This window comes from Myiozetetes cayanensis, unplaced genomic scaffold (genome assembly GCF_022539395.1).
Source record: "Myiozetetes cayanensis isolate MyiCay16 unplaced genomic scaffold, myiCay2020 scf265, whole genome shotgun sequence".
Taxonomy (NCBI): Eukaryota; Metazoa; Chordata; class Aves; order Passeriformes; family Tyrannidae; genus Myiozetetes; species Myiozetetes cayanensis.
In genome coordinates, this window is record NW_026087483.1 from 41,224 (window position 1) to 55,155 (window position 13,932).

The 13,932-nt window shown below is 53.7% G+C and overlaps 1 non-coding gene across 1 annotated transcript; it reads left to right on the forward strand.

The window, feature by feature from the left end:
- The first annotated feature begins 6,661 nt into the window (after nt 1–6,661).
- LOC126643303 (small nucleolar RNA SNORD45) lies at nt 6,662–6,745 on the forward strand. The gene has a single exon (XR_007629712.1). It is a non-coding gene; the product is annotated as a small nucleolar RNA SNORD45 (small nucleolar RNA).
- The last annotated feature ends 7,187 nt before the right edge of the window (nt 6,746–13,932 follow it).

The following is a 13,932-nucleotide window of genomic DNA, read 5'->3' on the forward strand; positions in this document are numbered from 1 at the left end:
ATGGTGGCACTGCTGGGACAGCAATGACATCATTGGAAACCAGTGACATCACAGGGGACTGCTACAGCAATGGGAAAGCTGTGATGTCACAGGGACACTGGTGACATCTCAGGGGGTGGAGGTGACAACACAGAGACACCAGTGATATCATTGGGGACATTGGTGACATCACAGGGGACATTGGTGACATCACAGAGGAACCTGTGAAATCATAGGTGATTGCTGCCAACAAACGGAAAGCCGTGAATGTCACAGGGGCATCAGTGACATCATGGGGACATTGTACTACTGTTGGGGGCAGTGGTGACATCACAGAGGACAGCAATGGTATCATTGGGGACCAGAAATATCACTGGGGACTGTTGACAAGAAAGAGAAAGCCGTGATGTCACAGAGACATCGGTGACATCACAGGGGACAGGGGTTACAACACAGGGGACAGAGGTGTCATCACAGGGACATTGGTGACATCACTGGGGACAAGTGACATCACAGGGGACTGGTGACAACAAAGGGACAGCTGTGATATAACGTGGATGTTGGCGGAGGAGCTTCCAGAACAAACTGCACACAAATCAGGATGATTTACGCAAACGTTCCACTTTATTTACACAACCCAACCTCTTATATACTTTCACTGCCCCCCAGGCCGTGATCACTTTCAAACTATTGGTTATTTGCTGTAACCCACGAACCGAGCGTGCATTACTGACACACTTCCTATTGGGTGCACACAGATGTCCATGTGATGTGAAGACATTGTTTTTCTCCTAAAACTCCTCCTTATTTTTGTCACAGGTTTCTCTTTGTTTACATTCCTGCAGTCTGTTATCACTGCTCCTGTATCTTTCCACTGCCTGCAAAGAGGCTTCTGGCTATGTCAGGGGCAGGCCTAACTGAGGCCAATTAGTATGGTTTGTCCATAGTGTGTCTTTTTTCAGCTCAGCATTCCACAAGTCTGATCCCCCAAATGGAATAAGAATGAAGATTCCTCTGTTGCCTAAATGGCTGTGGGGAAAAAAGACTCCAAGCCAAATTAAGTAGGAGATAAGATAAGGATACAAAAGCTTTAATGAGCCCCCAGGCTTTCTGGAATACCCCAGCGCGCTCCCGAAATACAGATGTCCACAGTTTTTATAATGATTTTCACCCAATCCCTGTCCAGCCACCACCCAGGTTCTGCCCCCATAAGGCCTCTTGGAAATTGGGTCGGGAGGCATTTTGGGACCCCCTCTTCTTCATCTTCATCTTCCTCAGAGCACGTAATGTCCTTGGAGGCCTTCCAGAATTCTAGGCCTGAAGGTTGTTGGGTCTATGGCTATATCTTGTTCTGTAGGGTTAGGGTGTTCTTCTACAATTCTACCTTGAAAAAGAGACTAAACAGGCTATGGAATTTAGAGAATTGATATGGGAATGGGTAACAGGGGTTTGAGCTGGTGTGTTAAAAGGTAAAGGGATAATATGCTGCTACTCTAAAATCTACATTTGCTACATAACTACTTCTAAGATCTACAAAAATTTAAAAAAATCAAAACATCAAAACTCCAAAGTATCAATATATATAAAGAAAAATGGTGTTACAAATATAATTAATAAATAATAATTAATATTATAAAAATAATAAAAGTATTAAATTAAATAATGTAAAAATAAAAATAAAAATAAAACAAAAATAAAAATAAATTAAAAATAAAATTAATATAAAAATAAATTAAAAATAAAAATAATATAAAAATAATATAAAAATAAAAAATAAAGAAAAAGAAAAAGAAAAAGAAAATAAAAATAAAATACAAATAAAAATAAAAAACAAAAATAAAGTTAAAATAAAATAAAAATAAAATTAAAATAAAATAAATAAAAATAAAAATAAATTAAGAAGAAAAAAAAAATAAACTCGGATCTGGGCCCTCCAAACTGGGCTCTGGGGCCTCCAAACTGGGATCTGGGCCCTCTAAACTGGGCTCTGGGGCCTCCAAATTGGGATCTGGGCCCTCCAAACTGGGCTCTGGGCCCTGGAGTGATGGACTAAAGCCCTGACCATTCCCTCGCAGCAAATTAATTAATTAATCGATGACAGAGGAGCCCCTGATGTGTGTGAGTGTGACCAGGGAATGTCATTAATAATTAATTAATTAATCGATGGCAGAGGAGCCCCTGATGTGTGTGAGTGTGACCGGGGAATGTCATTAATTAATTAACTGATGACAGAGGAGCCCTTGATGTGTGTGAGCATAGCCGGGAGGGGGATTGGTCGGTGCCCACCATTCCACAGCGATCCCAAATTGGCTGCCCAGACCCTGGGGCTGCTGATCCCCCGGGATGTGGCTGCTGATCCCTTGGGATGTGTCCCCATGTCCCCTCCAGGCATCCTGTGTGAGGATCCCGTGGCTGATCCCCCGGGATGTGTCCCCCTGTCCCCTCGATTTGGGCTGAAACCAAACCAAATCCACTCTGCTTTCCTCCCTGGGGGGACGGGGGGGTTACTCAGGGTTACCCTGCCCTGCCCTGGCTCTGGGACAGGGATCAGCTGCTCCTGACTCAGCCACCAACCTTCCCCCCCTCCCCCACCCCCACCCCGAGGGAAAACAGGAAAACTCTGGGGAGTTCCACTGGATTTCCTCCAGGGAAGGCATTTCCCAGGAGTCCCAGAGCCTGCCCAGCGTGGTGGGGCAGCACAGGCCCTTCCCCAGGGATCACAGCTCATCCCTCCCCACCCCAACACACACAAAGGCTTTGCAGATCAAGAGGAAAAACTTTATGCATTTACCTATAAAAGTTGGGGGTTTTCTCACTGCTTGATTCCTTGTTTGAAGCAGAACCATCACAGAGGCTCTCCCAGCACATTCCTGACCCCCAGCAATGGGATTTCAGCAACTGCTAACAGCAAAAAAAAATGCATTTACAACTGGCACGGAGTAAAATCGAGATATTCGCAATTGAGAGGATGGGGATTTGCACACAATTCCCCGAGCAATAATCCTGGGCATTGGCTTATTTGGGGCTGTTTGTGAGGCTGAGTGTGCTGTTGAGACCCACAACTCACGGAGGAGGATTTCTTCCTTCTTTGCAGGAAGATCTGAGGGAATTTCACTGCAGAAAGGGACACCCTGACCACACCGACATCCCTCGCACTCCTCCCTCCTTGTGGGTTGGGGGGGTGGTGTTTTTTTTGGAAGGGCCAATTGAAAAGGTTTCCTGTGTGGTATAAACACAGATAAAACCATGGGACACTTTTTACCCAGCAGGGGTTGCTGAGGATGAAGCCAAAGTCTCTGTTTCCCTCCCCCAGGTATTTCCTGGCTGTTTCCCCTCCCCGGTGTCAGAGGGTAGAATTGAATTAACACATGTGACTGAACCCTCCCAAAGGATAAACTGAAGCAGAAAAAGCCAAAGGAGAGATTCCAGCCCCAGGATTGATCTCCCACACGGAGGCAGTGACCTGCCCAGTGGGACAGGTCGGGGGCCTTGCTGGGCTGGGAAGGCAGAGTTGCTATTGTCTCTGTGGTTGGTTTTGGCTAAAACTGAAGTTTTAGCTAAAAAAAAAAAAAAAAAAGAAAAGCTTCTTTTATTCTTCAAGTAAACTAAAGGATGGAAACTCTGGAGGATCTCTGTAAATTCCCTTCCCCAGGAGCTGAACATGGGCCAGGGGTGGGGGGCTTAAAAATGGCAAAGCCTTAATTGGACGTGGAGCTGAGTCCGAGGGGCTGAGGGGTGGAAAATGGCAAAGCCTTAATTCGACATGGAGCTGAGGGATGGATTCCAATTCTGTAGAACTGCTCAAGCACAGCTCCCTGAGCGTGTTAAATTTGCAAATGAAGGTGCAACTGGATCCAGTTTGCAGTCAGGATGGGCACGGGGTGGGAAGGTTTGGAGGCTGAGAGCAACAGTCCTTCCCCTTAAATCGAGGAGATCCTCAAATTGTCATGTGCCAGGTAGGTGCTTTGGCTGAGCTCTCACCAGCACTTAAGGCACATGGGTTAATTAATCAGTGTTAATTACCCTGCAAGGGCTGCAGGAACAGCTGTGGGGCTCAGCCTGCGTTGATTCACTTCTTTAGGTATTTATTTATTTATTGGGGTTTTTTTTTTCCATAAGAACAAATGTGGCCATATTTCCTCGTTTTTGTTCCACGGACACCCCTAATCCCCAGCACTTTTCCTGCAGCGTCGTCGCCAAGAAATCGCTCTAGGCCAGAATTCCTCTCTTGGCTCCAGCTCGTTAGTCAGCGGGAAAGGCTGAATTCCACTGAGCAAACCCAGGGACCTTCACCTTTCCCATCTTTCCAGCATTCCCCGTGGCTGGATGGAGGAGATCCAAACAGGTCTCAGGGAACAGGGGTCACAGCTGCTGTTGTGTCACTGCTGATCCTGGGGGAGTTGACATTCCTTTTACAGCTGATTTTAAAATTCCAGCTGTTCTCACTAGCCAGGAATTTTTCCCTCTCCAAGGACAGAAAGCAGCTGTTTACAACCTAAAAGTTATCAGCCTCAGTTTCAGTCCTGCCAGGAACTGAATGACACACATCCATCACACAGATCCATCTCCCATCCTCCTGCATGGCCAGGGAGGCTGGGACTTCGAAATTTTTCCAATTACTCTGATTTAGTGTGAATTTTGGGGTGTTTTCCCTGCTCCCTCCACTCCTCCAAGAAAAGGCTCTGGGCAGCACAATTCCAGCAGCTCCACCTGGAGAAGTTTCGACTAGTTTGGGGAAGATTATCCCGATTTTGAGACTGCAGAGAAAAGTGGATTTGCAGGTGTGGGAGCAATTTGCCAAAGCTACTTCTGGCAGAATTGGGAGCTGAAACACTAAAAACCCCCAAATTCTGCTGCTCTGGAGCCACCCCAGGCTGTGCCTGGTGGATCCCTGGATCCCTCCTGTGCCAGATGTTTGTGTACCTGAGATCCCTGGATCCCTCCTGTGCCAGGTGTTTGTGTCCCTGGGATCCCTGGCAAACCCGCAGGATCCCAAAATTTGGATTTTTAAATTTATTTCTGATTTTTTGTTTGGCTCTGGCACAGGGAATGCAGGGCCCCAGTTCCCAAGATCTGTGGGAAACACGGTGGGTTTGGGGCCTTTCATCGACCCCAGTTGGTTGGAGAGAAAATCAAAAAGTGACTCCGTTTTTCGTGCCTTGAGATGGATTTCTTTTTAGGGGTGATGGGACCCTGTGGGGCTGGGGGGGCTGGGAGTGGACAGGGGATGGGATGGGATGGGGGTGGATGGAGGAGGGTGGGATGGGGATTGGGTGGATGAGATGGGGATGGAGGTGGATGTGCGAGAAAAATCTCATTTATTAATTTTAGAAAAAAAAACAACAGCAGAAGGAATATCTGTGAAACAAGGAAATAAAACGAGCAAGGAAAGTTCTAACACAGCGCACGCCGGGTGCCCAGGTCCCGAGGGTCCCGAGAACACCTCTTTATTAAAAAATCGCGCCTTTGAAAGTTCCCAAGGTCCCGCCTCGTATATACCAAGCAGAAGAGGCGTTCCCCTCTCCTTGGTTGGCTGTGCCGTGCTGGGAGGTGGGGCCTGCAGCAGCACGGCAGCCCCCAAGTCTAACCCTGTGGCACGAGGGGTTTCCTTACCAATATTGATGTGACAGTTTCCCCTACTCCCGTCCACATGGTTCCCTGATACCAGCTCCAGGCAGGAGGCAGGTATCTTACAGCTTCCCGATACGCCTTATAGGTCAGTAAAGAAAAACTCTTAAGTTAGTGACCTGTTTAATCCATTTGCTTGTAATAAAACCGGTTTTCTTATTTCTCACAGATGGGATGGGGACTGGGCAAATGGGACGGGGACGAAGGCGGATGGAGGTGGAGTGGGATGGGGATTGGGCAGATGGGATGTGGATGAAGGCGGATGGAGGTGGATGGGATGGGGATTGGGCAGATGGGATGTGGATGAAGGCGGATGGAGGTGGATGGGATGGGGATTGGGCAGATGGGATGTGGATGAAGGCGGATGGAGGTGGATGGGATGCGGACTGGACGGATGGGATGGAGGTGGAGGCGGGAAGATGAAGGCGGGTGGAGGGGGATACATGCGGATGGAGGCGGAAGGGAAGGGGATGGGGCGGATGGAGGCGGATGGAGGTGGACGAGACGGGGATGGATGCAGGTGGAGGTGGAAGAAGGCGGATGGGGGCGGGTGGGACGGAGATGGAGGCGGGTGGGACGGAGATGGAGGCGGGTGGGACGGGGATGGAAGCGGGTGGGACGGAGATGGAGGCGGGTGGGACGGAGATGGAGGCGGATGGATGGGATTTGGGACGGATGGAGATTAAGCCGGCCGAAGGAAGATGGAGGCGAACGCATGGCGATGGAGGCGGACGGGGATTGGGCGGACTGGAGGGGGTGGGAGCGGACGGGAGAGAATGGGACGGGGATTGGGCGGATCGCGGGGGGGGAGGTGGACGAGCACGGAGCCGTTCGGGGGTGGATCCTGTGCCGGCAGCTCCTCCCGCGGTCGGGCGTCACTTCCAGCGGAGCCGAGGGTAGGAGAGGCCGCGTGGTGCGGGAGCGGGTGGGGGGTGCGGAGGTTTGGGGGTCCCGGGGGGGGGCGGCTGTTCTCTGCAGACGGAGGATGCTGCGGGCACGGAGCCCCCCGGGCACGAAGGCCCCGGCCTTAGAGCTCCCCCCGGGGCCCCGCCTGGGCCATGGATGAGTGCTGGCATGTATTATCTGAGCCGAGCTGATGTCTCTCACCGCTTTAGCTCTAGGATTACTCTGAGGCCCAGGAATGCCCCCGGGGGTCCCTCGGTAGGGGGGGAGGTCGGCGTGGAGCCTTTCCAGACTCTGGGCAATCGAGTTCCCGTCGATCCCAATCCCTGAGGCGGCGGGAGGAGGAGCAGGAGCGGGGCGCGGGTCGGGCTTTGCTCGGTCCCCACGCGGGGCAGGAGCAGTTCCAGCTCAGTGGGGGCTGTTGTGGCCGGGGGGGGGGCCTCTCCCCTGGCCTGAAGTCTCTCGTTGGGGGCTTTGTGGCCACGTCCAGGGTGGGGATGTTGGCTCGGGGGGTGTCCCCGAGCCCCACGTGTGCCGGCAGAGCTCTGCAGTGCCGCGGGTGGGAGTGGGGCAGGAGGGGAGTGGGGCGTCCCACCAGCCTGGCCCTAAAACCAGAATGTTTTCTGTCCCTTCCCCAGGTCTCTGGGACGGGCCAGGACTGTCCCATTTTGGATGTCCCAGAGCTGTGCCCCGGCATTTCGGAGAGTCCCCAGCGCTGCAGGTTATGGTAGGGTACGATAGGTGAGGTTTGGGGGGCACCCAAACCCCAAAAAGGTCCCTCTTGCAGCGGGTTTGGACCTCCAGGTGGGTCTCCAGCCCCCTGGAAAAGTGTGGGTGCGTGTGTTCAGCTCCCTGGCAGGTCCTGTCAGCTCCCAAGGGACTGGGAAAGAAACCAGACCGGGGGCACTTGTTGGGTTGGGTCCTTTTGTTTCTGTAAAATGCAGGTTTGGCCGTTGGTTCCGTATTTATAACGAGGATTTGAACATTGCTGGGGCGGGGAGAAGCCCCCGAGCCCCGGGTTGCTCCTGCGGGGAGGTTTGTGCAGCAGGGTGGGGGTCCCAGGGGTGTTTTAGGGCTCTATCCGAGGGGAGGGCGCTGCCCATCCCTCTGCCCGGGGTGCAGGTCCCGGGCCACGGGGTGGGTGTGTGAGATCCTGGGTGGGAATTTCGCTGAATTATTGACAGGGGGGTGGGAAACAACTCATTGTGAGTGGGGAGGGAGGAGACGGGGAAGGGCTGGGCCTGGAGCTGCAGGAACGTGGCAAGGCTCAGTTTTCCCTGGGAGGGAAAACTGAACTCTATTATAATAAAGACTCCATGTGGTCTCTCTCTTTCCTTCCCTCCTGCAGCCTGAACCCTGTGAGTCAGTCACACGCTTTTTTTCCTCCTCTCCCTCTCCAACCGGCATCATGTGAGTCAAGGAATCCTGTTGGTAACTTTGTTCCTCTCCTTTCTCTCTCTCCCTCTCTACCCCTTTTAATCTGTTTCCTTTTACTTTTCCTCTTGTGGGTAACTTAAAACCAATGAATTGTGTTTTACTAAAGCTGGTACATGGGGGGGTTTCCTTTGGGATGGGTCTTTGTGCTAAGTGTTTTAGTGAAGTGCTCTTCTCTTGGTTGTATTTTACTCTTTGTAAAAACGTTTTTCAAAGTTTTTTATCTTCTTTTTATATATTTATATTTTTATATTTTTAATATTTTTAATATTTTTAATCTTATTTTTCTTTTTTTAATTTATCTTTTTTTTTAATCTTCATATTTTTTATTTTTAATATTTTTATATTTTTGTCTTTTTTATATTTTTATCTTTTTTATCTTTATACTTTTAATATTTTTTATATTTTTAACTCATTTTTTATATTTTTTAATATTTTTTATCCTTTTTTATCTTCTCTTTTTATCTTCTTTTTTAATCTTTTTTTCTTTTTATCTTCTTTTTCCCACTGCATTAAAAAGAATTTCTCTCAGAGCAGAGCGTGTGACTCTTTCTCTGAGGGCTCATGAGAGCTCATAACCACCTTTTTAAAGGCTTTTTAAAGCCTTTTAAAACTTGTAAGGCTTTTAAAAAGTCTGGGGGGAGATGGGTTTGCCCCCTTACCCCTCTCCCTGCTCCCCCCCCGCCAAACACCGTGGCACGGGGGTTGGGGGATCACTGTCAGCTTTTATTAATCCCCAATAAAACTTTCACCTTCAATCTCTCCCCAAGTCCCACCTGGGACCCCCCCAGCCCCCAGAAGACCGCGTTGCACCCCAAATTCTCCCCCCGGGGGTCCCTAAAGCCCCCTCAGGGGCGCTGTGGCCGCAGCTTCATCTCGGTGAAGGGGATGGAGACGTTGAAGCCTTTCCAGGGGAACCAGTGGATTCCCTGTGGGGAGAGGGGGAAGTTGGGGGTTGGATCAGGACCTCCAGAGACCCCTACAGAGCATCCTGACCCCTCCAGGTTCCACAGACCCTATGGATCCCTATAGAACCGGCTAGACCCTATAGAGACCCCACAGGCTCCCACGGACACTCATAGCCCCCCCTTCCCCTCCCACAGACCCTGCAGACACCTGTAGAGCCCCACAGGCCCTATAATACCCCAAAAACCCTGTAGGGTCTTAGAGACCCCCCCAAACCCCTACAGATAAGTCCCCATAGACCCCACAGACACCTGTAGAACCGAGTCCCCTGTAGGCCTTGACCCTCTAAACCCTCCCGGACTCCCACAGAACCCCCCGACCCCTATAGACCCCCAGGGATCCCCCAAATCTCCCTTTACACCCCCAATCCCCCATACCTGGTGGTCCCGGGTGGCCCAGTAGCACCCATTCAGGTTGGTGTAGTGGCAGTTCTGGTATCACCGGGCCCCCCCAAAGGCCATGGCACAGTGGGGGGGCTGGGGGTGCCCCGGGGGTCCCGGTCCCATGTGGAGAAGGGGCTGCCCGAGTGGTAGGAGAGGGCATCGCCTGCGGGGGAGTGGGTGTCAGCACCACTGCCTGGGACCCCCAAAAACCCCCATGGAGACCTCCCCCAGGGACCTCTGGGAATTCCAAAACACATCAGGGATCCCAAACCCACCAGGGACCCTCAAAACCCATCAGGGACTCACAGAGACCCTGAGGAACCCCAAAACCCATCAGGGACACAAAAAATTCAGCAGGGACCCCCCCCAACCCTTCAGCAACACCGAAACTTCTCAGGGACCCCAAAAACCCATCAGGGACCCCCTTCCCCCAACCCGCAGCCCCCCCTGCACCGGCAGTGCCGCTGAAGGTCCCGACTCGCAGCCGATACTGCTCCTCGGCACCGCCCATGGTGAAGTTGCGATAGTGGGTTAAGGCAGGGTCACGGCCATCAGCACGTGCAGCGCCTCGTTCCCTGCGCCCCAAAACTGTCTGGCAACCCCCTGAACCCATGGGGACCCCCAAACCCCTGGGGACCTCCCCCCCAACTCTTGGGGACCCTTCCAAACTCCTGAGGACCCCCCCAAACCCCTGGGAACCCCTAAACCCCTGGGGGGACCCCCCCCAAACTCCTGGGGTCCCTCAAACTCCCGGGACCCCCAAACCCCTGAGGACCTTCCAAACTCCTGGGGACCCTCCCAAACTCCCGGGGACCTCCCCAAACTCACAGGGACCCCCCCCAACTCCTGGGGACCGACCCTTCCCCCCGAATTCCTCCCCCAGATCCTCCCCCCGCATTCCAGGTCAGCGCCTCATCCTCTGTGCCCTGAAACCCACCCAAGACATTCCCCCTGCCCCCCCATCTCCTGGGGACCACCCGGACCCCCCACCCCCTGATTAACCCCTGGGCCCCTCAGGTGCTGGGGGGAGCCCCTCGAAGTCTGTCTTCCCCTTCCTCCCCCACCCCCCCCAAATTCCAGGGTGCCCCTGTGGAGTTGCTTCCCCTGTGTCCCCTCGAATTTCTGGGACCCCCTCAAAGCCCTCCCCGAACCCCCGAGGGACCCTCAAACCCTCCCGGGGCCCCCCCAGACAGGCCCTCACCGAGCCAGAACTCGCCGCTGATGTTCTCGAAGCCACGCGCATACGACTCCCACCCCGCCAGAAATCTGTGCCCCCGTCCTGGCGCCGCTGGAACACCTTTGGGGGGGTGAAGGGGGTCAGGGGCACCCCAGTTCCACCCCAGACCCCCTCAGTGACACCACAGCCTCTTGCAAACCTTCCCCCCCCCCCGAAACCCCTAAAGTAGCTTCCTAGTGCCCCCCCAGTTCCTCACCAAAACCTCCCAGTCCCCTCCACACCCCATAATCCTCCCTCAGAACCCTCTCTTGTCCCCCAGGACCCCCGATTTCCTCCCGTGAAGTGCCCTATGGAAGCCCCGCAGCCCCTCCCAGTGCCCCTGTGTCACCCCCAACCCCCCGCAAGACCCCCTTTGCTCCCACAGAACTCCCTATATTCCTCCCCTAGCCTCTCCCAGTGCCCCCAATGCCCCCCCACACCCCCATAATCCTCCTTCAGAACCCTTTCTTGTCCCCCAGGACCCCCAGTTTCCTCCCGTTAAGTGCCCTGTGGAAGCCCCCCAACCCATTTCCAGTGCCCCTCTGTCACCCCAACCCCTCCCATTGCCCACAAGACCCCCCTTGCTCGCACAGAACTCCCTATATCCGCCCCTGCCGGTGCCCCCAGTCCCACCAGCAGCCGCCACTGTCGCTGTCCATGTCACAGAAGACCCTGAGGGGCCGGGCCAGGTCCCCCCCAAGGAACACGAGGGTCTCCTGCGAGGGGCCTGGCCCGTTCCGCTGCTCCTCGGCGCAGTCCCGGGGTGGGGGTGTGGCAGAGGGGCTGGGGAACACGGGGGGTCCCTCAGGCACCGCGGGGGCTTCTGGGGACCCAGGGGTGCTGGTGCCCCCTCCCCAAAAGGACACGGACCCTCCCCACGCCATCGACGCCAACTCCACCAGGGCCCCGGTGGCCCCAAAAGACCCGCTGGCCCCACCTGAGGGGCACAACTCCCCCACCCCCAAAAAGATCCTGCCCCTCAAAAGGACCCCCTTCAACGAACCCCCCCCCACCACCACCACCCTGGTGTGCATTTGACACCAAAAAGACCCAGAACCCCCTCCCAAAAGAACCCCCTTCAACGAATCCCCACCCCGGGGTCCACAAAGACCCACACCCCCCCCAAAAGGACCCCCTTCAACGAACCCTCCCACCACCACCCCGGAGTCCATTTGACCCCAAAAAGACCCAACCCCCCCTGACTCAAAAAAGGACCCCGGGGTCCGGGTGCCCCTCAAATTGAGACCCCCCTGTCGCAGACGTGGGAAAGCAGGGACACTCAATATGAGAATCAACATGCTCCGTTTATTGAACACACACCACAGCAAAATATAGGATAGATAATGAGCTTATTTGGGGACATCAGGGATGGGTTTGGGGCCAGTGGAATGGGGAGTGTCAAGGGGGAAACTGGGGCCATGGGGAGGCCCTGGATACATTGGAGACTCCAGGGGGGTCTCAGGGTGCCAAGTGGGATATTGAGGACAGCAGGAGGGTCTTGGGGACACAAGAGGGATCTCAGGACTCACCTGCTCATGGTACTGCCCCTCTCCTCACCCCAGCAGGAGAGTCCCGTGCTGGGGAAGAGGCTGAGCTGGGAGTGCCCAGCAGCGAGAAGGTGCTGTGTCCATGCCCTGTGTGCCAGGTGAGCTGGGGCTTTGCTGCAGAGCTGCGGGCGCTGATTGGAGCGGCTGCAGCTGCTGAGCTGGTGGCCCCCAGGAACACAAAGTGTGCCCGGCCACGGAACCTGCAGGGAGGAGCAGGGACAGCCCCAGGGGAGCACTGGGGGGCCGGGAACCTCTTGGCTGGGGCAGGAAAGAGCCGCTGGCCACTGATGGGGCCGAGCAGAGCACGAGGCCTCTTGCAGATACCTGGAGCAGCCTCCCACTTGCCAGCCCTGCCTTCGTGGGGTGACACTGTCCCCTCCCTGCAGGACACTCCCCCTGAAATCCTTGGTGAGGGGGCCTTTTGTGTCTATTGCTGGTTGCTGCTTCATCCTGGGGACCTGAAGGCCCCTCTGCAATCCCATCCCTGGGGTACAATCTGCTCTCCAGAGAAATCTGGTAAAGAAAGTGCCCAGAAGCTTTTGGTGTTTTGAGCAGCAAAGGTGTTTATTTGTGGACGTTGGGAGCAGGTGGGGTTCGCACCACAAAGCTCTTGCTCGAAGGTATCGGTACAAAACAGGGTAATTTATACAGTGACCTTCTATGATTACAATGCCTTACATTCATATTCATATGATTTCAACATCTAATCATTCCTGTTGATAATAGCTGAAATACAGGCAGAGCTCAGGAGGAGTTTGGGGTGGAGCTTTTCTTGGCCCTCAGTTCTGGGGGTTCATCCCCCTTTCTTCATCATCGGGGCTGGGGTCTCTGCAGTTTTCCTCAGTGTGACCCCTCTAACTTTCTATTGGCTTTGCCCCAGTCACTGAAGCTTGGAGAGAGCCTTGGCTTTAGGCCTATTTCTCCTATTCAAATGTCTACCTTGGCTCACTTTACCTTAATTTCTGGCCTGCAGACCTATTGTAGAATGTTTCCAACCTTCTTTAGATCAGGTCCAAGGAACAGAACAGAACAAATTTTTCTTTAGCAATTTAGGCAGAGCAGGTGTAGGGGGGCTTCTCTCAGCTGAGCAAGATATTTCAGGTAGTTCTTTAGGCCTTGCTCTCGTTTCAAGGGGGAATGTCTGGGAAGGCGGCACCCCAAAGGGGAGAGTCAGAGGAGAAGGGACCCTTGGGACCCCCAGCACTCCCAACATCCCTAAGTGGGACCCCCAACATCCCAGACAGTGGAGAAACTCTGAACCCCAGAGGGGGGAGACCAGAGAGGGGGAACTCCTGGGAGAGAAATTTTTGGGCTCATCTTCATAATTTGGATTATATTTCAGCTGAATCTCAACTTTTTGCAATTTTGGGGGCCTGTGTCTTGCTATTTCTGAGGGGTTTTTGCCTGAATCTTGGTGGTTTGGGTTTTTTCTGGGCTGAATCTTGGTGTTTTGGAGGTCCCCCAGAACCCTGAAGTTGAGAGATGGGGGAGCCTTGGATTCCTGGGACCGCCAGCAGCCTGGAGAGGGCAGGGACCCCGTAGAGGGGAGACCCCAAATACACACAGGACTCCCAGCAGCCCGAACAGGGGGGACCTCCAGAATCCCAAAGTGGAGAGACCAGAGAGAAGAAGCTCCTGGCTGGGGTTTTTTGGGCTGAATCTTGGTGTTTTGGAGGTTTTTGTGGTCCCAGGATGCCTGATGAGTTCTAGAGATGGACTTGGGCAGGAGGAACCCCCAAGCCAATGCACTCAGCCCTTCTTTCCCCCCAGCAGGATTTTTCCTTCCCAAAGCTTGGGCGGATGGAGGAGGAGGCTGCGAGGAAGCTACCGTGAGCCCCCCAGGCAGATGAGGAGGAAATCAGTGCCCTTTTGGCCC